The sequence below is a fragment of the Armigeres subalbatus genome, chromosome 2 (assembly GCF_024139115.2).
Source record: "Armigeres subalbatus isolate Guangzhou_Male chromosome 2, GZ_Asu_2, whole genome shotgun sequence".
Taxonomy (NCBI): domain Eukaryota; kingdom Metazoa; phylum Arthropoda; class Insecta; order Diptera; family Culicidae; genus Armigeres; species Armigeres subalbatus.
Genome location: NC_085140.1, coordinates 386,818,975 through 386,845,433, shown reverse-complemented (window position 1 = coordinate 386,845,433; position 26,459 = coordinate 386,818,975). Strand labels below are relative to the sequence as shown.

At 38.3% G+C, this 26,459-nt stretch overlaps 1 protein-coding gene and 1 non-coding gene across 5 annotated transcripts in view; both read right to left on the bottom strand.

Moving 5' to 3' along the window:
* Nucleotides 1–26,459, bottom strand: part of LOC134213182 (uncharacterized) — a 191,757-nt gene that overhangs the window by 130,440 nt on the left and 34,858 nt on the right. The gene's annotated exons all lie outside the window — the stretch shown is intronic.
* On the bottom strand, nt 9,199–9,305 carry LOC134218667 (U6 spliceosomal RNA). The gene has a single exon (XR_009981431.1). It is a non-coding gene; the product is annotated as a U6 spliceosomal RNA (small nuclear RNA).

Below are 26,459 nucleotides of genomic sequence, written 5' to 3'. Positions count from 1 at the left end.
AATAATTTGTTAAAAACATTTTTCGGTACTCACTTAGCAAAAGTTTCGCCAAGAATACAGCTGAGATTAAAAAACACAGAAATTCGGTAATTCATTTGTTCAAGTTCCCTCGAACTTTTTGTAATAGTTAAAATAGATTGATTGATTCCATTGGTAAGTGAAATAAACTTTCGAATAAGTCTCAAAAACCATGCACTTTTATTTGAATTCCAAAGAGCACCCAAAATACATTATACCGTCGTTGGGGGTGACAATGGGTCAAATGTGGATGAGAATGGGTCACTGTTTTAACAACTTAAAATGCTTGCAGAATGAATTGAATGTATATGAGGACAAGAAAACTAAAACATAAGAGACCTTTTTGAACGATTTTGTTATCCGATCTCCAGGCTGTCGGTGAGAGCGATGACCCATTCTCACTTCCAGGCCCATTGTCACCCGGCCCATTGTGGCGGTAATCCAAACTTTTAAAGTTATCTTGTTTTTGAACAACCATAATAACCTCGATATAAGGACTTAAATAATAAAATGTTTAAGATAAATCATCATGTAACGACAGTTCGAAAGAGTCTGTTTGAAAGATACTCTGTGTCAAAACATTGTCCGCACAGTAATAGCTCAGATATAAAACCCTTTATTGGACATATTTAATGAAATAAAACAAACGTCACATTTGTTTTTGGAAAAAGTAAGATGTATGCTATGCTTATGTCTTTTCAGCGTTGAATTCAACAAATAAACTGACCAATCTTTTCATTACCAGAAAAAAGATTAAAAATTAACGCCAAAAACTTATCCATACAATGCCCAAGAAACCAAAAGTTCCTTTAAGAGTTCGTATCTCGCTTAAGCAGCTCAGTGAAGCTGATTGAGCGAAGAACGTATTCTTAAAAGAACTTTTGGTTGCTTGAAACATTGTTTTACGAGTACAAAACTTTATATTAACGCTTTATATGTCAATTTTTTGCTACATTTACGCTCTGAAGAGGCATTTCCATTGATTTTGTCAGTGTTTGGAATGTCCTCGCCAATTTTCCATGGGAATCTTCTACAATTGTTTAAGTTTTGTATCGTGTGATCTCGAATTTTCTGTTCAAGGATATCACAGGTTTTCAATAGGGTTGAGGTCTGGGCATTAGAAGGGATGCGGGAGCTTGATTTGGTATTCTACAATAGTCACTCTTTCACAAGATTGGAAGATTGTTCTGGACCATTGTTTTGGACAAGTTAAAAATTGAATCTATGACCATTTTTTAGGGCTCTTGCTGTCTACTTATTTCTCAACCGTTACCATAACATGACCACCCGAGCAACACACATGTTATAAGTAAGCTACAGTTACTCATGAATCTGGTCAAAAACAAGTTGCTGGAACCAGAAGTAATTTAATTGCGGCGCGCATTTTATAACTTTTTTCAAGAGAAACAAAGATCGTAGCAGTACACGGTGAACCATATTGAGCGTGAAAATGTTTCAAAAACTGCCAAAGAATTTTTTTGGTCTACTGAGCTTCATTCCATACAAAGATGATTGGAAGAACGAAGCAACTCGTCAACAGGATCAGAAGCAGCACCTAGAAAATCGATGTGGCAGCCGTCCAGCGGTCATGGAATACTAGCAAGTATAAGCTACTACTTAATCTATGTTTGAAGACTGAGTTCAAGACTTTATATAACACATATCAGGTTAAACTTTGTTTCTTCGTAGTTTTCTTCCCGAGGAATTCTTTCCATTTCCGCTATTTAGTGGATACCCGTTAGTTGATTTACGCCATACCCTAACCACTCCCTCGGTCCCGATTAAGTTAAATTTTCTCGGGTGCAAGATTTTAACATACTGCGAGAACTCAAACGCCTAAGCTTCACATTTTTAACCTTCCGGAACTCACATTGTTGTAAAAAGTATAACATTTTTTTTTGTGCAACCCTTTGGCAGTCTCTCGACTCAAACTCTACTCCGGGTCCATCCCTGTTATTCCCCACGTTAATTAAATTTGCTTTTATGAGCGTCTATTTTAGATGAATAACAGACGTTCCTAAGCCACATTGCTCAAATGGTCACTGTTTTAGGCCTGATCCAAACAGTTTTATTAAATAGTCCCCTTTAATAACATCACTGATCACCGTTTTCACCATATTCACTATCACTCATCACTCTATCTTAACACTGGGTCTATTCCCTGTTGATCCGGTGAATAAATTTGCTTCTATGAGCCTCTATTTTAGATCAATAACAGACGTTCCTAAGCTACGTTGCTCAAATGGTCACTGTTAAGGCCTGATCCAAATAGTTTCTATAAAATAATCCCTTCCAGTAGCATAACTTATTATCGTTTTCACCACCATCTTATATATAAAAATGAAATGGTCTGTGTTCGTATCCGCATCACTCTAAAACGGCTGGATGGATTTTCTTCATTCCTTCAGCAGATATGTTCGTTATCGTATGCGTTTCCGACGGGTTTATATGATATTTCTTCCTACGAAAATTATTACTAAAGTTGAGTAAATCGTGAAAAACTAAAACAAAGATTTGTATGGGAATGTCGCATGGGGCGTTTTCAACGCGTATTTTCGCCTACTATGCAGGACGACGTCTGCCGGGTACACTAGTACTATCATAATTACTATTGTCACTGTCATCAAATATATCTTATTTACAGTCATGAACACACACACACAATGAATCGATCATATAAGAAACGACACTTCCACTAGCATTCATTGGACCGAATATTTTAACTATTTCTAGTAATTTCCACTTCTAGCACCTCAGCTCAATATTGCATTTCCTTCTTCATAATCACTGCGAACATGTTCCCATCCCATTTAAATCAATTCTATCGTCTACCTAGCTTCTATTTTCATTATGACATTAGGTCAATACCACCAAAACCAATAAACATGACGCGTTTAAAATTTATTTTGAAATCTATTTAGTCTATTTATCGGGCCACAGTTCAGAACCGTGCACCTAGAAATTATCAAAAATTCTCAACATAAAGTTTTATATACTACATATTTTAAAGCTCATTTAAAGAAAACGCCGAAAACTGTCGCTATGGGTCTGTTGGTCATCAACAGCATCGAAATCTCCTCCAAATATGATTCAACAGGTAATGAGTTACCAAACATTTCTTGAGCTTCGAATTGTTTATAGGCTTAGGAAGTCTTATGGTCGATCTTTACGTCTATGGATCTATTGTCAATCTAGTCATAATTATGTCGAATGTTTCGCACTGTGTCATTTCGCTTATCACGTTCAATTCGCTTATTACTCGGTTTGCTTTAGCTATCTCATGTTTCTTACTTACTCAGTTCAATTCTATACTCATTGTAGATTATGTTGCGTTTTGATGTCAGTATATTGTCTCTATTGCTAAAGGTCACCTTCTCTCAGACGAGTATCCTAGTTCAAGCGTATAAGTAAGTACCGCTTAAGAGTTAAGGTGATAATACAATCAAGCCATGTGGTGAATTTCACCACACGGTTTTCTACTCCTATTTTCAAAAGTTCAAAACCAGCGTAATATTTTTTTTTCCAATTTCGTTTATTTGGTAGGCTCAGGCGTGTATAACACTTTACGGAGCCATTGTTCTTTGTGATATATACAATCAATATCATTTTATTATACGGTTAGTAAGAGGGGGGTAGAAGCCAGCGTACTCGTGGTGACTCGAGGTTAGTTTACAATGTTTAAGGATGGACGGGGCTTAGGATTTGGGATCAGGAAATTTCAGCTTCTCATCCGGGCATTTGGCGTCAGTGACGATGTGGCGTGTCGTCGTGCTCGAGGAATGGTTCGACTGGGAGCATCTTCCGGATGGCAAGAGCTATGGAGCTCTATGGAACAAAAGGCAGAGACAGAACAAAAAAAACTTTAATGAAAGAAAAAAAAACAAAATGTTAGATTTTTATGTCAGAAGCACAAAGAAAACTATAAATGGCCTGCATATAGACAACATCACGATCTCCCAAAACACCGCGAACTTCCCTGAAGGGTTGTTTACCTCGGGCCACAAGGGTATCCAATAATTGCTCTATGGAGGCGTCATTTTCCGAGCAGGACCAAACTACGTGATCGATGTCATCATAATCGGCTCCGCACCTACATAAGTTGCTATCGACAAGGTTTATTCTGTACAGATGTGCGTTTAGTGAATAGTGATTGGACATAAGCCTCGACATCGTGCGAATGAAGCCTCGACTTAAGTCCTCACCTCTGAACCACGCTCGCCCAGAAACTTTTGGAACTATGGAAAATAGCCAACGTCCAAGTTCATTGTGTGTCCAATTTCTTTGCCAACTTTGAAGAGTACTCTGACGGACTAATGGGAAAAACTCGTTGCTCGAGTATTGTCTATCATGAACCTCACTTTCCTGTGCGCCCACCTTTGCCAGCGAGTCTGCCTTCTCATTGCCGTAGATTGAGCAGTGAGATGGGACCCAAACAAAGGTAATCTTGAATGATCTTTCGACCAAAACACGTATCTGCTCTCTTATGTTTGTAAGAAAGTAAGATGCGTGCTTAACAGGTTTCATCGACCGGAGTGCCTCGATAGAACTAAGACTATCCGAGAAGATGAAATAATGGTCTACGGGCTGATTGGAAATTATCCCCAAAGCGAAGTTAATTGCTGCCAGCTCAGCAACATAAACCGCACACGGTTCCTGAAGTTTTCGGAAGGTGGTTGAAGTTACATTGAAAACACCGAAGCCAGTGGATCCGTTAATGCGAGAACCATCAGTGAAATATCTGCTGTTGCAATTGACATGTTCATATTTTTCAGAAAAAATGGAGGGAATAGAAATATTTCGAAGATGATCTGGTATTCCTTGAATAGCATGTTTCATGGACAGATCGTATTCAATTGAGGCACTGTCGTTGGTGAAGTGAACTCGAGGTGGATTATAACACGGAAGACAAAGATCTGAAGAAATGTAGTTGAGATAGACTCTAAGGAATCTCGAACGACAAGTTAGTTCAAGCATATTATCGAAGTTATCTAGAACAAGTGTGTTACTTGTTCCACATTTGACGAGTATTCTAAGTGAGAGCTCCCAGTAACGGTGCTTTAAAGGAGTGACTCCGGCAAGCACCTCCAGGCTCATGTTATGCGTTGAATGCATGCAGCCAAGGGCAATACGCAAACAACGATACTGAATTCGTTCCAATTTGATCAGGTGGCAATCAGCTGCTGAGAGGAAGCAGAAAGAGCCATACTCTAAAACAGAGAGAATAGTCGTTCTATAGAGTTTGATGAGGTCTTCCGGGTGAGCACCCCACCAGGTTCCGGAGATAGAACGTAGAAAATGGATCCTTTTCCGGCATTTTTGTATCAAATACTCAAAATGGAGTTTCCAAGTACATCAAACACGACCCCAAGGTATTTAGAAGATAAAGATTGGTTGATGACATCATTCAACAGCTTGAGTTTCAGTTGAGCTGGGTACCGCTTCCTAGTAAACACAACCAACTGAGTTTTTTGCGGTGAAAACTCGATCCCTAGATGTCTGGCCCAAACAGTCAGATTATTCAGGGTACTTTGCAATGGTCCTTGCAAGACAGCTGCACATGGACCTCTTAGAGAAACCACGGCATCATCTGCAAGTTGTCTGAGCGTGCATTGTCCTTCCAAACAATTGTCAATATCTTTAACATAGAAATTATAAAGCAAGGGACTTAAGCATGAACCTTGGGAAAGGCCCATGTATTTAGTTCTGGAAGTGGAAGAGGAAGAGTGCCGAGTGTGAAGTTCATTTGTTTTTCTGACAACAAATTATACAAGAAATTGTTCAAAATAACGGGTAATCCACTACTGTGCAGATTGTCTGACAGTACTTCTATGGAAACTGAATCAAAAGCGCCCTTAATATCCAAGAATACTGAAGCCAATTGCTCCTTGTGCGCAAAGGCCAGCTGAATATCTGAAGAGAGCAACGCTAGACAATCGTTTGTTCCTTTACCTTTTCGAAAACCAAACTGAGTATTTGAGAGTAATGCATTTTGTTCCACCCAATGGTCGACTCTTGAAAGGATCATTTTCTCTAATAACTTTCTCATGCATGATAGCATGGCAATCGGTCGGTATGAATTGTGATTAGACGCTGGTTTCCCAGGCTTTTGAATAGCGATTACTTTGACCTGTCGCCATTCAGGTGGCACAATGTTGTACTCCATGAAACAGTTGTACAGGTCAAGTAATCGTCTTTTTGCGATATCTGGGAGGTTTTAAAGAAGATTGAATTTGATGTTATCGCATCCCGGAGCAGAGTTATTCGATGAAAGAAGAGACATAGAAAGTTCCAGCATTGTGAATGGTCCACCCAAAGAACCGGGATCAGTGACTGATTCTCGAAATAGCGGTTCTGCTGGTACGGAATCTGGGCAGACCTTTTTTGCGAAGTTGAATATCCATCGATTGGAGTATTCTTCACTCTCATTGGTGGAAATGCGGTTCCGCATGTTGCGAGCCATTTTCCAAAGTGTTGTCATTGAGGTTTCTCGTGATAGTCCCTCGACAAATCGTCGCCAGTAGCTACGTTTTTTCGCCTTGAGAAGATTTTTGAGTTTTCTTTCGAGCCTCAAATACTCTTCAAAAAGCTCTGACCTTCCGTGTTTACGGAAGGCCTTGAAAACATCAGATTTCTCAGAATACAACTTAGTACATTCATCATCCCATCCAGGAGTGGCTGGTCTTCTTATGACAGATGTACTTGGAACGCGTCGTTTCTGAGCTTCTAGTGCGCTTTTGAATCAACTCAATAAGGAATCGATATTCATCCACAGGTGGAAGAGTATCAGTTGATTCAATACCAATTTTACCGCCGATGCAAATTTTGCCAGTCAATGTTCTTCGTGAGATCGAAAGGAACATTAACTGGCTCAGATTGTTGATAGCCACTCTTAATTGTGGTGACTATCGGCATATGGTCACTACCATGGGGATCTTGAATTACCTTCCACGTGCAATCTAATGATAGTGAATTTGAACATAAAGACAGATCAATACGGCTTTGTTGACCATTTGGTCCTATTCGAGTTACTTCACCAGTGTTCAAAATATTCAAATTGAAATCGTCACACAAATCATAGAAAATAGGCGCTCTATAATCGTCATACGTTTCGCCCCATCCAATACCATGTGCGTTCATATCACCCAATATCAATACTGGAGATGATAGGAGGGAGACTGCGCTCCAAAAATGTCGACGATTAATAGAGGCATTTGGAGGAATGTACACTGAAGCTATGCAAAGATCTTTATTCTTCACATTTACTTGGCATGCGACGATTTCTAAGCCGGGAACAGTCGGAATGGGAATTCTGTAGAAGGAGTAGCATTTTTTGATCCCCAAAAGAACGCCACCATAATGATCATTCCGATCTTGGCGAATAATATTAAAATCGTGGAATCGGATTTCATCGCAATCGGAATTGCGAATCAAAAATTTGAACACGTCTAATTTATTTTTCAGACTATGACAGTTCCACTGCAGCACAGTGATTGTATCTTGGGTATTGGCCGTATTATCCATCGAAAGATACAATTCCTGCAAGAAGGGGCCATGAAACAGTCAATTGCTTCAGATAACTTTCCACTGTTGGTATAAAAAGGTCAATGATAGGCCTCAATGAATTCGGAATATTAAATAAATTCAAAAAACGGTCCACAAGGTCCTTAAAGGAGATCAATCCTCGCTTGGACGGAATACTTTTACTAGAAGTGCGAATTACTTTTTTCTTTCGTTGATTCTTCTAGCCGGATGTTTCTTCGAAACATCGGATTTTAACAATGGCGGGAATGTCTTACTGCAACTAGGATCAAAAGAAGCAGTAGGAACAGGTTGCTTCGGGATTTTAAATAAGCCCCATTACCTTCAGATTTTGCCAAGCTTTTATGGATGATTTTTGTTCTCTTGCGGCGCGATCCCGGGAAGACGGTTGCTTCCTCTTTTCGGGCACGTGTACCTCCGCAGGATCATCCATATCGACTGCGTCAGAGTCCAATTCATCAATGGATATGGAATCATAATAATCACTTACACGAACGGTGGCTGAAATAGCAGTCGATGCAGTGGCTGTGGCGGATGTGTCTTGCGATTTAACCATTTCCGCATACGACTGCTTGGAGCGCTGTACCAACGAGCGCTTCACTTTTGGGTGCGCTTTTTGTACACCGGGCATTCCTGCAAACCATGGGGAGGATTCAAACCACAATAAGCACATTTTGTTGCCTGTTGCTGGCAGGACTCCTCCGATGCCTTTCAGAACATTTGCCACAACGTGGTTTGTTATCACAAAACTCGGCAGTGTGACCAAGTTGTTTGCAATTGGTACAATTAAATACCCTTGGCACAAAAGATGCACCGGAAATAGCATGTTTTCAATATCAACATATTTTGGGAGCATCGAACCGGCGAACGTCACCCGAAGCGAACCTGACTTGGAATATACCTTCTTTCCATCTACCGTGGCTGCTGAATGCAATTCCTTGCAGTCCAGAATATCCACGGTAGACTCCATTGCATTCTTTAGGCGGCCTTTTCCCGCAAGTACATCCTTGCAAGTCAGGCTCGCTGCGTTGATCACACCTTCAATTTCGACCTCCCGCGAGGGGACATGAACCATATATTCAACATTGTATGCCCTGTCGCCAGCAATTTCATTCGCCACCTGGTATGTAGGTGCGGTGATGCGTAGTTTGTTCCTGTTGATCTGGCTAAAATCAAGCTTCGGAAAACGACGCGTCAAATCTCGCTTAATGCCGAGAAAATCTAGGCTTTTTACTTTCTGCCGAAAGTAAACAACCCAAGGCCCAGGCAAAGCCGCATGGTACAATCGAGTGCGCCCTCCATCTTTAGCAGGCACACTGCCTTCTCCGGTCTCCGCCTCCATTCTTACCCCACAAGGTGGAAGGATAATTTTGCTTATACTAACTTAAAACTAATAGCAAATTAGAAAAAAAAACTAATTTGATTAATTCTAAGCAGTCCCACTCTGTATCAAACAGAAGGGAGAACAATAAAAAGTTTTGCCACTTATCTGCCCCTGCTGCTGTAGGTAGCAGCAGTAACAATAGCCTGCTTCACTGGCGTCGCCAGAAGCAGCTACTTCACTCGCCGACAGCGATCGCCTTGGATCCGTAGGTAGGAGCACAACACAATAGCCTTTTCACTACCGAACACAATCCGCGAAAAAATGTGGAACGCTTCACGATTTTGCGTGTCATCCTTGCGCAGGGGCCATGCTAATCTTCTCTGTATCGTTCCAATTTTAGTATATGTCCAGCCGAAGCTAGGACGTAATATTTTTTGTACAATACTGAAATTAAAGTCGATTGCTTAGCATGAGTAATCAAACGATCTGCAGATGTTGTGATCCCCATGGGCGTTGTTGTTCTCTCAATTCGTGCTCTTGAAAAATCACTTGGTGGTTTCCAAGATGGCCGATTTGTGGCTTTGTTGTATAACCACCTTAAGCGAAAGTGATGAAATGGTCTCTAAGTAGTCTAATCGTCTCAAATCCTTATTCGCAAGCGTAGCATTACTGCAATTGTATGGGTCGTGGTCAGCTATAGGATTCACTTTTTGGTGGCAAAGTACAGCTTCATTACGCCTATTCTCTATCTATTGGAAAAAAATGATCGAGAATGAAGCCAATGTAAAATTGTTTGCATACCATCGTTATAATTTGTAATATTTTTAATTATGGCTCTTTGAAGTGCGACATAACAAAATAAAAAGGTGCCACGTTCCTAGTTTTGATAAAACTTCTACTCAGTGAATTCAAGAGTCAATTCCCTATTAATGTCTTGATCATATTTTCTACTGGTTAATTCCTACCTAGATATGTTTAAGCGTGGCTACGACTCATCATCATCAGAGAACGCCTCAGAAAAGTATTGCCGCAGAAAAGAGATCTCACATCATTATCACTGATGAAAAAGGCCTTTGCCTGTCTGCACCACCATTCAGGTGATTTAGAATAAAGCCAGAAATCGGCCATTTTGTAAACCATGTGCTTTTCCAATATTGTTTTTCAAGAGCATGAGATGAAAGAACCATAACGCGTATGGGGCTGAAATAATGGTAGATCGTTTGCTTAGTTATGCTGAACAATCATAATTTGAGATTCGGCACTGTACGAAAACTATTACGCCAGATTTGGGCTTTTGGAAATATATGTAGATTTTAAAGAGAATTTAAAACTCACCACAGGCTTGATTGTATAATCACCTTCAAGGCTCCAAGATACGATGTCCGTTGAATCACATGCACATGCGTAAAATCAGTGCATCAATGCCAGATTATATGTGACGCGGCACTAAACAAAAAATAGTCAACATGTCAACATATCAACAACAGTCAACATATCACCACGACAGGATATGTCTTTAGTTGCCATTTCAATGCTAATGGTGTAAGCCCACCCATCGCGGCAAGATAACATATCCGAGGGAATGGTTGTAAAAAGTATAACAAATTGAATAAAAATTAGATATCTTTTTAGTCAACTGACCAATTTGCACCAAACCACCATATATTCCTTTAAAAAAATAGTTCTGTATGAATTGGGAAGATAATAAAAGATAATAAAAGTGTTTCGATATAAGGCTCGGGTAAATCAAGCTAAATAAAAGGCTCAGGGACTCTGGGAAAAGTCACCAATAATGAATTATTCATTTATTTCATTAACAAATCATCCTGAAGTAGCGCGATTTTATCTATATCACTTCTGACAATAATTTTGGAGCTAATTTGCAGTTCTCACTCACCTATGACCGCAGGTGGTCACCGGAACGAAACCGGAAAACCAGGAACGTTCGTAAAAATGGTCAATTTGTGAAGTTCGTCCTAGAGCAGCGCAATTTTTTCTAAGCAATTTCTGACGGTGATATTAGAGTTAGTACACAGTTATTACTCTGCTATGACCGCAGGTGACCACCAGATGGCCTTCCGGATTTTTGGATAGTTTGTCATTTTGGATAGTTTGTCCAAGAGCAGCGCATTTTTTTCTAAACAATTTCTGACGGTGATCTTCGAGTTAATACAGCTCTTACTCTGCTATTACCGCATTGGCCACCAGACGGTCTTCTGGATAATCCAGAACATCCGTAGAAACAGTCAATTTATGAAGTTGAAGCTGCGCATTTTTTTCGAAACCATTTCTGACGGTCAGGAATCAGGGTTTCGACTTTTCTTTTCAATGAGACCAAAGCAAACGTTTTTCGGGCCAAGGAAGAATCTTTTTTCGTTGTTTATGTTTAGGATCATCTTTCACCCATCAATCTTTCCTCTAGAATTATCCTTGGAAGATAAACCAAAATCTAGCTCCTGAGATTGAGTGAGCATTACGAACCCTGGACGGTTATTTTGGAGATATTTCACAGTTCTTACTCTACTTACTACGTAAAGGTATAACCGCAAGTGGCCACCAGACGGCCTTCAGGATAATCCGGAACGTCCGTAAATGGTCATTTGGGATAGTTCGTCCTAGAGTAGCGCAATTTTGTCTAAGCCATTTCTGACGGTGATCTAAGAGTTAGTACACAGCTCTTACTTTACTGTGACCGCAGTGGCCACCAGACGGCCTTCTGGAGAATCCGGAAGTGCTCAAGTTTAACTAGCTGTGACTTTGTACCCCAATGACCAATTGAGCTGAAATTTTTGGCGATAAACTACAAATATATTGAAATGTTCATAGACTAAATATTTATCAAATTTTTCGAACCCCTCGTGAAACTCGAGTCACCACGAGTACGCTGGCTCCTTCCCCTCTCTTATTAACTGTATAATAAAATGATATTGATTGTATATATCACAAAGAACCATGGCTCCGTAAAGTGTTATACACACCTGAGCCTACCAAATAAACGAACTTGAAAAAAAACCCCTCGTGAAAAACTTACACACTAGATCAAATTGTTCAAAATAATAGCAGTTTTTGTTTCAGAAATATATAAAAACAATTGATTGAAATAGCATCAACTTGTATTAAGGTGCGGAAAGGCACTAAGAAGATTATTCAAAAAATACGAGTTGTGGAATATGACATTTGAATTGGCCAGTATATCAAAAATAAAAACTGCTATTGTTTTGAACAATTTGACCTAGTGTGTAATTTTTAACGAATAATTCGAAAAATTTGATACTTAGTATATAGAAATTTCAACATATTTGTTCACCGCCAAAATATCAGCTCAATCGGTCACCCAGTCAACAAAAGCTCGTATATGATGTCATGTCACATAAGATGCTAAAGTGGTGGACATATAGGTACTTCCCCATACAATATACACGTATATCGCCTCCACTTTAGCATCTTATGTTTCAGCATATACGATTTTGTGTTTACCGGGCATTGGAGTACAAAGTTACAGCTTGTCAAACTTGGGCACTTTGTATAAAAATTGGCATCCGCTGCTATTATTCTGAACACAGGTGTACTTCAGCTAAAAAACTAGCATATTTAGCAAAGGTGGTTTGTTAGGATGTGAACGGAGCACAAAAGACGGAATTATAATTGGATGTAAGAATCAAGTTTTCCTGCATTTCCAATTCTAACAGTTAATGCTAGACTAGTCATGTTGAAGATACAGGATTGAAATGGAAACGGTACGGAAATCAATTTCTTGTTCAAGCGAACATAAGAAATATAGAAAAAGATCACTTGTCATAAGACGAGTTTGTACAATCCCATTGAATTCCACCACCACTTGAGTGGTGGAATTCAATGGGATTGTACAAACTCGTCTTATGACAAGTGAAGACATTCCACTAAAAAGCTCAAAATAATTTTCTTAGAAAAAGATACAAAGTAGGAGAATCGAATGGGCCTGAAATCGAACCCACGGCCTCCTGCGTATAAGGCAGAAACGGCAGTTAAATGACGACAAATCACACTTTGCTGAACACATTGGTTTTCAAATCCCAAATAACTGTAAATGACGGCACATTTAAATCTCACATATTCTGAGATATCTAACAAAACTGGTTGACCAATATATCACATCACAGTGGATTTGATCCAAATTAAACATGTTTTCAGTATATTGGTTTTCATCCTCGAACAGCTGTGTAGAAGAAGGCCACTCACTAATATCACAGAACCGGGGATATATAACCAAACTGGTCACATGTACTAGCACTACTCGACGGATGAATTTTAATTTTACAATTTTTCAACCTATTGGTTTACAATCCCCGAACAACTAGAAGACTATAAGACGACAATTTTTTTTTCTTCTTCTTCTTTATTAAAGAGGCTTTCAGCTCTTGGCTGGTTCACCTCTGAAAAACAATTTTCTTAATCTCACAGATCCCGAGATGATCTCTCATATACAGCCGCTTTACAGCTGAGTTCTGAACTAAACAATTTCTCAACATATTGGTATCCAATGCTCGAATAACTTTATACAAGGCGGCAGCTTTCTAAATCCCAAGGATCCCGTGAATCAAAGAACTTATCTCTAATATACAGTAGTGCCTCCTTGCGGGTGAATTCTAAACTAATCAGTTTCTCAACATATTGGTTTCCAACCCTTGAAAAACTTTGTAAAAGACGGCAATTTTCTAAGCCCAACGGATCCCGAGATATCGAACCAAAATGGTAGGTTCTAAGTGGAAGAATTCCAAATCATTTTTTTCCGCATGGGATCGGTCATAGATGGTTTTAGAATTTGTTTCACTACGCCAGGATTTTAGAAATGTTATAAGAAACACCGCGCCATTTATTCAGAAAATTGACTATTTTCACCAGTGTTTCGTTGGTTCCGGATCTTCCGGAGGATAAGCAGAAAAAAAGTCCTCAATGAGAGTATAAATCCCCTTTATTACTTTCCCGAAAAAAATACAAAAATCATTCATTTTATTCGGGTTCAATATAATGGATTTTCGGACTGTTGTAATTTTTACAACACGCGAGTTCTCGTGTTATGTAAGTTAATGGGAGTTGCGCAAGGACTCCGTTTCTCTATGTTCTTGGCAGATATATGAACGGCTTCATTTGGCAAAATTCTACACACCGGGGAACTTACAAAGCGAAAACTGCAAGCAGTACTCCATTGCTCTTTTTAGTGCGTGCACAAATGAAAAAAAAATCATACAGGGTGGGTGTACCAATCGTCGCCATAGTTAAGAAGAACTGTTTTTAAAAATATAAATAAAAGGGATGTGGGTGGTTTGATATGTCATGCGGAAGGTTACCCTCCCTGCTTCTTAGAACAAATGTGAAAGCCGAATTAAAATTCGTGATCGTATCCAAAATCGCTTAATCATTATTAGGAACACATGTACATTGTGGCATTATTCTTAATGTTGGTTCCTATTATGGCAAATCCCATTGTTTTATGATGGGATTGGTCAAATTGGGACCACTAGTGCGACTAGTGCAAAGGACGGCAAAAATTAAACAAAATCATTTTTTACAATTATTACAAATTTGTCTTATTTGGAGGAGATTAAAGGTGTTATATGGTCATATGAATATGGTTCACTGATCAGAAAACGTTTTGTGGTGATGTGATTTGCCACTTGGTGTATAATGCACTAGTGCGACAACTGGTGCTATAGCCATGACTGGTACATCTAGCCCATTCCTGAACAAAAAAACACGCTCAGATATTTAACTAGTTTTTTTATAATAGGGAAACTGTTCCTGGATTTCATCTCATGGCTCCGATATTCATCCCATCAAAAACAAAGCAATGAAAAGGTATTTGATTTATTTCAGCAGTGAGCACGCATGTTGACAAAAAGAAGCGACGAAATTGGTGCTGTATTTCTTTGTTTCGCGAAGAGATGAATATATGTTCAGTGAGAAGGAGATCGGAACAGTTCCCCTATCTAATGAATGAGAAAGGTACAAACACCTTCAGGTGGATTATTCAGGGTTTTTTTCAATGCGACAATCACGGTGTGAGAAAAATAATATTCTCCTCACAACCAACTCTTCGGGTGGCGTGTGTTTTGCAACGGTGATAATAGTGTGATTTGTTGCTCGCGTGTGAGTTTCGAACAAAAATAAAACAACTGAAAAATGCCCTATCCCAGCTCCCCTCAAATTTAAGTTTCAAAACGAGTGAATTAATTTCCCAAAAAACGACGCCTCTTTTACATTGGCCGGTATAGCACTCCCTTCTGTTAAATTAGCCAATCAAGCTTTTTGAGTCAAATGCAATGATTAGTGACGCGATCCAATGGATCCATACTATCGCTCAAAGTCAAAGTGCTCCGCGAATGGAATAATTTGATAAAATTGTTTCAATATGTTTTTTATTATGAATACAAACCGTACGAGAAACCGACAGAAAAATCGTGATCTAATTAATCAGGATTGACTTTTGGAATGAAATAAGGAACACGAGTTAAATAGGAAGTCGTTTAAAATTACGTCAAATAAAACAGAATAAAAATGTGTATTAATGTTATGTTCCTTCTAAATGATTTATTTTGTGTGTTCGATTACCCTAAAGGATCGTTTTAGTTGCTGCGCAGAAAGTTACGCACAAATATTCTTTCACAATAGAATAAATCAAAATTTAAGGGTTTTCTGAGTGAATACGTCGTCTAAAAATTGAGTCATTTTTCTCAAAGTTGATATTTTTCAAAACAGCGGAACGTTTTTTTTAAATTCCATTCTATTTACTTTTACCAGGATCGCGGGTTCATTCTTTTTGTCTTCGTTTCACGTCTCACGTTAAATTTCGAACACTTAGCTAATTTGATTTGACTCCATTTCATCAATTTGGGCGAGAGTTGAAGCATGTTATAATCCCTAAACAAAATGAAGGATTCAAGCTGTCATGAAAGTGGAGCGGTTCAGTGGTTTTAGAAATACGTTTTGACAGATTACTAATGCGTACCCTTTCCGCAATCTTCTAAATGCTGTCGATGAATGTTTCCCTCTACATGCCAGCTACATGCGATAGAAACAATGCGGATTGAACCCTCCCATAAAGCACTTACAAAGCGATGTGATACCACAGAATGAATTATGATTTCGATGTTCTGAGGACAGATTCAGCGTTTTTTTTTTCAATGTTAGAGTGGTTATAAAATCAATGGAACGTACAATTAATCGAATAGACACAGCGAAATCATGTGTCATGTGTTTTCACTTCGTAAAAGCAAAAACATACCCTTACCCGCCAAGAGAAAAGTCAAGCTAATAAACATTAAATTCATCGCGCGACGTACAGTCGATTAAATCTGGGCATAAAACAGAAGCTGTCTCGAGATCCACCAAATGGGGAGAAAAATCCTTAGTGGCTGGCAGTTAATTTCTCGCCCAGTCTATAGTCACTCTGGCTCGCTTCGTTGCTTTTCCGTTTTTAATCTTCAAAGCCGTTGGGCCTTCTCTTGTATTTACTTTGCCTTTTCGTATCCTAATTGTACCGAAAGGTTATAGAGCAGGCCTGCCCCACGTTCTCGAGTCGTTTTGTCATTTTTTTCGAGGACCGGTAACATATATTTTGGCATACCTATAATAAATCTCAAGAACTTTAGTAATAAAATCAAAATAAAAAAAGTAGAATTAAAATAAGGTTTTGGAATTTAGGCCGTCTTCAGAAGTTTGGTATATTAGAATGTTGAAGGTGATTTTTAAAATTGTCAATCGTTGGTTGTACTTTCTGGAACTAGCGGTTAAAACCCTAAGTAAAGCTATTTTTCTCATTTTCCTCTAACCCAAAAACAAGATGAATACAAAATATGCATAGGAAAACTACCATTATCAAGCTAAAAGTAGGATATCCACATGTTTTTCATTATTGAAAAGAGATCAGATCGGACAAATGGGCTTTGAAAAAATGTTAAAGGCGTTGACACTACTAAGTGGATTAATCAGGATTTTTTGCTCACACTCAATCAGACCAGATTTTCCTATTTCGGCACACAGTTCTGCTTTTAATTTCCCAGTATTCGAAATGAAATAACAATTGATAAAGCTATCCAGAACTGATAATTTACCATGACTATCAACGATAGCCTTGCTCTATGGGCAGCCAGTAGAGGCATCGTCATCAATGATATTATGTCTGAATCCACGACCCTCGTACAGCCCAAGCCACAACAACTGGAATGCGGACCAGAAAAGTCATCTCTTGGTATGAATTAGCATTAGCTACATTCTATATACTGGAACTAATTTCCATTTTCGTAAACAAAAAAAAAGGCCCACGGAGAGTCGTAGCTAAACATGAAAACTCACACGAGCTGGCTTTTGCTTGAATAAATGAAGCGAGAAAGGGTGGAGCATTAGGAAGCGTTTGTGTGAAAAATGTGATGCGAGAAAATGGTTTAGAATACTTATGGAGGAAAAATTCTTTTGCACACACTCACAATATCTCTGGTGTTGAATATTACGATGTTTTCGGTACAACAAAGCCATATTCAGTGTTCTATTTTGACCAAACCTTCTATATAGAAAACATTATTGTGAAGCTTCCACTGCTACATAAGACAAGAAACAAATTTTAAGAGGAAATGAAGCACATCCTTATAAACATGGGCCGCAACCTTTTCTTGGAGGCATGCGAAGTAATCTTTTCAAACTGATAACATTTGTTGGTAGCATCGGTAGCATAGTTTGTAATGTGTCACTGAGCCGAGGAATTCGTTTGGCTGGTATAAGATAAATGAAATGCTGAATCGGATCCCTCGAATCATAAGCCATCCAAAAAATTTACACCAACGAAGTTAGTTGTAAAATAAGTACTAGAATTAGTGCGATATATAAATCAAGCGTGAAATGTTCATAGATTGTACCACATTTGGCATAAATTCGATTAATCTAATGCCGTTTCGTGTAATAAGCGTTCGGCACTATAATCATTTGGCAAAATGGTCATTTGCCTAATAGTAGTAGTCAAGGTAGTGGTAATAAGAACTGTCGGATTGGTGAATGTAATTTAGTAGTTCTACGAAGATTTTTTTCCAATGAAACAGAAAGTTTAAAATTAACAACAAAAGATTTTTATCAGCTTCCACACTGATACTCGTCCCTCCCTCTTCATACGGAAGTTTGGCAGAAGGAAGGTCGTGAGATTTATACCATCACAAATATTGCCCTCCGTTCGCTTTTAAATCGACTTCTGAGTAATTCTCGCTGAAACTGGGCCACTATTTGCACGAGGTTCTTAAAAATCCCTAAATTTATATTCATTCGAAAGCTTTCGGCTAGTATATTAAGGGTCCGAGTTAAAAGATGAACCCCTCGGTAGTTATACACGAAATCATTTTAAAGGACCCCCCGATTTTGTCAATTTTTGACTCACCAAACAGTCATAACTCCAACATTTCTCAACCGATCTTAAAGATCAGCATATCGTTGGAAAGAGGAAGAGTGTATCCTCAATTTGCAATAATAAAAATAGAAGCAGCCATATTGAATTTGGCCGCCATCTTGGATTTCTTTTTGGAAACTATTTTTCCGCTAGGTTCGCAGCCACCGATTTTAAATATTAATACATCGATAGAAATCTTCCCAATTTCTGAGCATTTGAAGATGTTGAAGCAGCTATGGAACTAACAGCTACCGGAACTTCGACAGCCGCTGACCCCATAAGAACATTTGCAGGCACCAAATCATCCATAGTTTGGCCAAGAATGAGAGCAAAGGAGGATAGGTAATGCAAAATTATGGACGAACGAACTAAATTGGTGAGCATCTCATTTCTTCAGCAATCTCTAAATGCTTATAATGTAATACTAAATACGTACAGGGCATCGTTTGCTGCTATTGCTGCGGATATTGTGGGAGTCCTAGGTATCCGGTTCACGCTTTAGTTAGCAACGGTGGCTCTTCTCGGCCTTCTACTCCCTGAGTAGTTAATACGAATAAGGGCGTCCTTGTAAAGTTTTGCTGTACCTGTTATGAACAGCTAGTACATCCCATACCCTACACTCCCTGAAGAAACCTTTCTTGCTTCAGATGTGAATCCTTTTTGCGGTACTAGTCTTCGTAACAAAAAGGGCACCATTACGGAGCATGAGATCTGATCAAATTATTCGTAGTACTACTTGACCAACGCCCCCAGCTGGGTGAGGGATAGAGGATGACGCACACACACACACACACACACACACACACACACACACACACACACACACACACACACACACACACACACACACACACACACACACACACACACACACACACACACACACACACACACACACACACACACACACACACACACACATAATACATCGATAGAAATCTTAGCTTATATTGTGCATTGTATCTAAAAATCTCAGGTGTATGTTTTTTCTATCAAAAGTTATGTACGATTTACCAATACCAATTTTTTTGAATTATTTAATACAATAACTTGAATACGGCTCCGTTATCCTCAAAACATTTGAGCCCTTCAAATAAAATACTATTGTAGATATGCTTTTCATTTTCGAAACATATTTGGCTTAGAAAGGTGTATGAAATCAAGGAACTGAATTTCAAAACCGTTTGTAAGACTATTTGGACGTAAATCGGTGTATGCCGTCTTTCTAGAAGCATACTATATTACAAGTTAAAAGCAGGGATTGAATCCTAAAGAGAAAGAGCAAGTCTCTCACGTATCATCTCTGTATACATATACGATATGTAGCATACCGCGAGAAACTTTTTTCGCAAGCTGTCATGATAGAGAACTGATTCGGGATGGTATACCCCATGATAAATTTCTTTTAGAAAGGCCCAAATGTACTAGCTCTGATGATGCATTTCAACACAGCTGTGCAGTAACCAACACGAAAGGTGCGAAAACAAAGCGAAAATCACCATTTTTCTGTGCACTGGGGACTGACTATCCGATTCTGTTTTTTCGCACTTGTTTACAAGTTTGATAAATTTGTTGTCATGGCTTGTTATGATTCGGAACAGTTTTTGCCTCTCTTTTATCGTTGTTCGTTATCTATTGAGAGCGATTTCTGCAAACCCTGGTTAAAAGATAACGAGTTCTGCTCTTACATTAACAGTTCGAAGTATCTAGTCGACCGGTTTACTTCCGGCTCAACCCAATTTTCCTTGTACCAGAAGCTCCTCATACGTGACCGTTAATAGGGTTTCCTGCTAGTATGTACGTTGATCGAATTATCATCAAACGAATAAATTTCATCGAGAATGAGCAACTGTGGTTTTAGGGAAAAGTTCCCAAGTAACATTTTGAGTTTAATGATTTCCTACAAGAGTATTTGAATTCTACAACAATAAAACTCTAGATAAGGCATTTGTTTCCTCATCACCTACACGAAAACCTCTTGGAGAGTACCATCTACCTTGCTGGCCCTTAAAATGGTTTTGAAGGGTATATGCAAGACGAACTCATTGCGCCACAGACAATAGACTTAGGAAAATTGTGAAAATTGTAAAAAAAATGCATTTCAATCAAATGCAATTTTCTCAGCGAAAACCGGTCCAATTTTTGAAATTGATACACTATTGGAAAGATAATTATCTATATTATCTATACAGGTTTACCTCGATTATATGGACCCTCGATTATATGGACCCTCGATTATATGGACTTCGATTATATGGACTTTTTACCTCGATTATATGGACATTTTTTTTCGCTCAATTTTTTTTTTGTGTTTTGGGGTTTTAAAAAGATGTTGAATATTGTAAGTCATATTTTACATTGATTCTATATTTATTATGGTACATTGGGGCAAATAAAGGCCCGTAAGGCATGTTATGATGTTATATATGGAGATGCACTCTGAGTCATATGTTCGATCGACTTGATTGATCTACCATTTTCGCGTTGGAAAATTTCATTGTATATAATGATAAATATACAATTCTTTAATCTGCAATAGCCACGGCCACGTCCTTACAAAAAGGTGGTGAAAAATAATGCATATTTTTGGTGATCTCTGCCATACGAAAACGTGAAGTAAATTGTCAGACTGACAGTATGCGGAGCAAGTGATAAGATGAGATTGTCATATTTAGCTGTTAGATCTTTGCTTCCAACCTTTTTCTGCTTTTGGTGCATGGAATTAAGTATAGAACGATGGATGATGCATCAACATCCAGCAAATCGGACCCACTGGGACTGATTTTTAAGGTATATCCACGAAACTGGAAGAGTTTATTTCAGTATGTGTTACATAAAGTTCCAAATGGTTTTCAAACCTGGCATTATTTCTTCTGGACGAACTTATTTATTATTTGAATGTAAAAAACTGAAAACTCTTCGAGCAGTCTTTATGTTTAAATAAATGTTGTCGAATAAAATATCCTGGTATTCACATTTGTTCAGCACAAGGCTTAAGGATTATACTGACGCTCAACGGTAGGAAAAGAAATTGAATATCTTTAGAATGTTCTTGTTAGCAGTTCTTAAATCAATTGCTGCTAAACCGTTCAGCAAAGCGTGATCCTGAAACGCTCATGCAAACTCGTTTATGCTGTTTATGCTAATCTTTTGTCCGGGATTTTTATGAGGGTCCGCTACTGTGCGTCGTTTTGAATTTTAAAACCCGTTGCAAAATACAGCCCTGCTTTAATATACGAACATAGTCCAAAATAGCCATAACAATTTATCCTTTAATATTCCAATTAGCAGGTGTAGGTGCACTGTGCAATTGACCTTTCCCGTCAACAAATTTTATCCGCTCAATCGATTCTTCAATTTTTTAAATAAATAAATAACTTTCCCAAAGAATCCATACTTTTTGACGCCATACTTTTTGACGAATAGTGCTGGTTTCCAAGCTTGGTCTAACATTCGCCCGATTTTGAATTAAAATAAGGCCAATTTCGATTTTTCGATTTTTTTTTATTCTAAAGTATGAGTTCTGTGAAAAAGTTGAACTTAAATAAGTCAAAGAATTGACTGAGACAATAAAACGAGATACATTTTTTTGGCGGGAAATGTCAATTGGTTCTTGTAAAAATGACACTGATATGTGGATAGGGCCCCTTATTCACATTGATTTAAATTCTTTTTAAGAATATCAATCAAACGCAACTTGTTGCAAGGAGATCTTTTAAAGATAAGTGTCAGAAAAGTGAGACTGTTTCTACGCGATTTTTGCATAAACAAATGCATTTTGACCATATCTTCTGAGCCCATAGTCCAATCCGGCCAATTTTCAATAGGAGACAATAAATTTAGTTCAGTTGACAATTTATCAATATAAATTATGTTTAATTTTGTAGTACGGGAACTGCTCCTTGATTTCAGCTCATGGTTCCGATGTTCATCCCATCAAAAACAAAGCAATGAAAAGGTATTTGATAAATCATTTCTTATTTTTATCTATTTATACCGTGGACCCCCGGTAATATGACCGCTTTTAATCTGAACACTTTTTAATTTGAACCCCGTTCGTTTGAACATCGTTCAAATTAAAAATGGTTCAAACGTCATTTAACACGTGGAATCGAGGAAAGAAAAATGGAACATCGTGAAACGGAACGCAGAATCAAAACAAACCAGCAAAGAGAGCAGCCAGAAACCAGTTTTTCTGAAGCAAATAGAGTAACCAGAAGTTCAAATTAAAAATGAACCCCGTTAATTTGAATGATGTACCGTTCAAATTATCGGGGGTCCACGGTAAAGCATTATAAAATTTATAAAGCTATAAAGCAAGACCATCCTGAAGGTGGCTGGGTTCGATTCCCGGTCCGGTCTAGGAAATTTTCGGGTTGGAAATTTTCACGACTTCCCTGGGCATAAAAAAGTATCATCGTGTTAGCCTCATGATATACAAATGTAAAAATGGTAACATGGCTTAGAAACCTTGCAATTAATAACTATGGAAGTTCTTCGAGAGCACTAAGCTGCGAGGCGATAATGCCCCAGTGAGGGATGAAATGCCAATAAAAAGAAGAAGACCATGAACTGATGCAGGGTACATTGTATTTCATATTCTTTTTTCGAAAAGATTTGCAAAGAAAAAGAATTCAAGTTGATGTCGAAGATTTGTTTTTGAATAAATCATATTTCGGTGGAGTCATATCTTGAATACAGAACCTTCCCGTTTTTGACAACAGATGACTTTTGTCTTCCTCAATTATTCCTATTATTAATACCAGCAGACAGCGTTGATGCCTGCAATTATCTCGGTTGGCCCTTTCTAAGAGCGCCAGTCTTTAATGGGTGCCGAAACTCGAAAATTACGGTATGAGAAAAAGGACAATTTTATTGGTTAAAGAGCCAATGAATACCAAACCGACTACCAAGTATGAACTTCTAAGTACAAACAAACCATATTTCTTTTTGTGAGGGCAATTTACTCTCAAATTCATTGGTTTGAAATGATTCAGCTTTTCCCAGTAGAATCTATTCGGGGACTACATTGATAATCAATCCATAATGGTTGACCAAATTCTGAAGGGATCCTATTGCTCTATGGATACCGGGAAATAGTGGTTTGAATTTAGTGTAGATCTGTGATAAATCTGCTTATTTTATTCAGATAAACCTCATAAAGCCTGTCCACGTTAAATTTCGGACACTGAGGCAATGTCCAATTGATTTTTGGCCATTTTATCTCTTTCGACAAGAATGAAAACCCGCTGAAAGAATAACATAAAGCAGAGAGATTCAACTGTCATGTAAATTGATCTCCTCAGTGGTTTGTAAAAATTTTAAAAAATCGCAATGGATGATGGGTGGCCGATATTTAACGTGGACAGGCTTTATTATCCGAAAAAGGCAATTATGACCGCCTTTGATCAAGTGACATTGCCGATTCCAGCAATCCAGAAACGTCTACGAGCGCAAAATCAAAGCGAATCCGTTGAATATTCCATGAGCAGTCATGCAAAAAAGAAGCGTTCATGAATTCGTTAAATAACAAGTTCTCGGTGTATTTTTTCAGGAACAACAGCCTCGGATTCGGGAACAACAGTCACGTTTTCTGGAACGTTCTGGAAAACGTGACTGGTATTCCCGAATCCATGAATTAAATCACGGTGTATTTTTGCCGGTTCATGAATTTGGAAACGCTTTTTTTGCGTGATAATTTAAATATGATTTTTCAACCGGGTTTATTTTTTTACATTTAAGAAGCATAAAACGAGGGTGTGTACTGCGTATACCCGGACTCGGATACTAAATAAACGTTTTAATGAGTCATAACAAGCGTCACATTTATCTCGGAAAAGTACTATGTATGCTTATGTCCACCCAGCATAAAATTCATTAAATTGTTCGCTAAAGGTAAAATATCGCACATTTTATTTTAATTGATAAGAAAGGCCCGTAACCCTAATAAGGATTACTCCAAGGGTGCTGGTAGTTCTCGCTCAACTCTGTCAGCAGACCGTTATTTATTATTCCTTTTCTGGGCTAGCGACATCAGAAATTAATATGTCCAGTATTTTATTCATAGCAACTAAATAAGGTAGCAATCATGTGTTACTGGAATCGGAAAGGCATTGTATATGTATCACATCTGTTTTATATTTCCAGTCATACCTACTAAAGTTTATAAATAGAAATACGTAAATGTCACCCAAATGCAAACGAAGTTTTTTCTCTCGTTTTTTTTCCTTTTGCACTCATATCACAACTTTGATGTCGAATTAATGGTCGAAGATCAATATCATAAAATGCAACCAGCGCGACGATTAAGTTTTGTCAAGAGAACCATATATGTACAGCGTCGGACCAACTGCCAAACCAACGAAGTTTATATTTAGCTCTCTTTTTCCTTATTATTTATTTCTCAAGTTTTGATACCATTTAGAAGGATCAATCGTGATAGTAAAATGGTATCCAACTGATATTTTACGAGAAAAAGAAGAGATTGTTAATGGATCGTTAGGACCGGCTAAACATGCGCCTCTCAAATAATAGATTTTGACCTTCCAGCGTGTCGCCCAGCTGAATCTGGTGGTTTCCACTCAACCGGATCTATATAAAGTCTGCATTCCACGATTCTTTGCAATAAATTCCATTGTTATTCCAACGAATATACCAATGAAATTCAGCAACAACCTTATGGGGAAAATTAATTCGAAATAGAGGTACATATAAAGATCAAGTTTAATGGAGTAACGGCAGGTATTCACGGTAGGGGCCCTATCACGGGCACAGGTTTTAAAATCAATGAAAGCACAGGTTCGATGATGAGCCAATAAGCTCCACATTGGTCCACTGTGGATACTCGACAATGTACAATGCAGCTGTCGTTTAGTTTGATCATGACATCATAACCATCAAAACGTCCGTTTTACAGGAATGTACCAAAGCAAAAATATCCTACCGGAAATACCTAAAAGTTCCTCATATCAAGTATGATATATTTAAATGATGTATGTGTGTGTCTAACAAGTAACACATATGTCAACATTGGCAATGTATTACAGCTTTACAAAGCGATTTAAGCTAATTTGAGTCACCACAATATGAAAGATTTGAAAATAACGTGTTTATTCAATTATAAGTTGTTCCTACCCTGCTGTAATATGCTACATTGGATAGAGGTGAGACAAAAAAAAACTTTATATTTATTTATTCTGAATTAGTTTAGAGCATTTCGTGTTCTAATAAATTATTTCTGCCGTAAAAACAAAATTTTTGAATATTCCCCAAAGGGAAACAAATGTGCCTACGTCTTCACCGTTTATTCACAATATACATAACTGTCGCATGGCTTTATGAAACCTGTTTCACGCAAGACTGTCAGAGCGAAAAACGACAGAATCGTACGCGAAACGGCAAAAGACAAACCCAACTCTATCAGTCCCAGCCGAAAATACAAGGTGAGAATAGGTGAGAACCCTGCTGCGAGCTGCCAGTCATCAATTCGATATATTTGACAGTGATTGAGTCTTAATTCACAGCACGTAGCCGTTGAGTTGTTAACTGAAAACAGTTGAACTCTAATATGCAATCGGCAGGTATTCCCGGTAGGCCATATAGCGCTTAGACAAATCCCTGTAGAACAGCAGTTGTGTCATTGTGCTCAGTTTCAATTAACTGTTTCAGTCGCTTTTCTGCTGTGCCCTATGTAACGGATGCTGCAGCCCGTAGGTCGCTTTGTTGACTATTGCCTCTATTGCCTTTATTAGGTACGGTCAGCTATCCGTATATCGAATTATAGTTAGTTTGTCTGCATCACTTGTATGTTGTTGCTGCAGCTCAAATTTCCAATGAGAAGTCCTCAGCCGTCATGGAACAAAATTGCTAGATTCGCAAATCTTATGGAGTCCGATTTAATGCAGAAGGAGGCAATATACAAGTTGGCTCAAGATTGATTTATGTAAAGTTCACCTCTTTGAAGGGAATAATGGAGCAAACGACGAAAGACAATGCGAAATCGATGATCTTTCGTTATACGAATGGAAAAAATGGTTGACGTACACATGCCAATAGCAGGAAGCGACATATCATATTTAAGACCACCAGATTACCTGTTCACAATTTGACGCTGGTAATAAGTAGTAAGTACTGGACAGATTGGAAGTATAGTCCGGAAAAATAACATAAGGT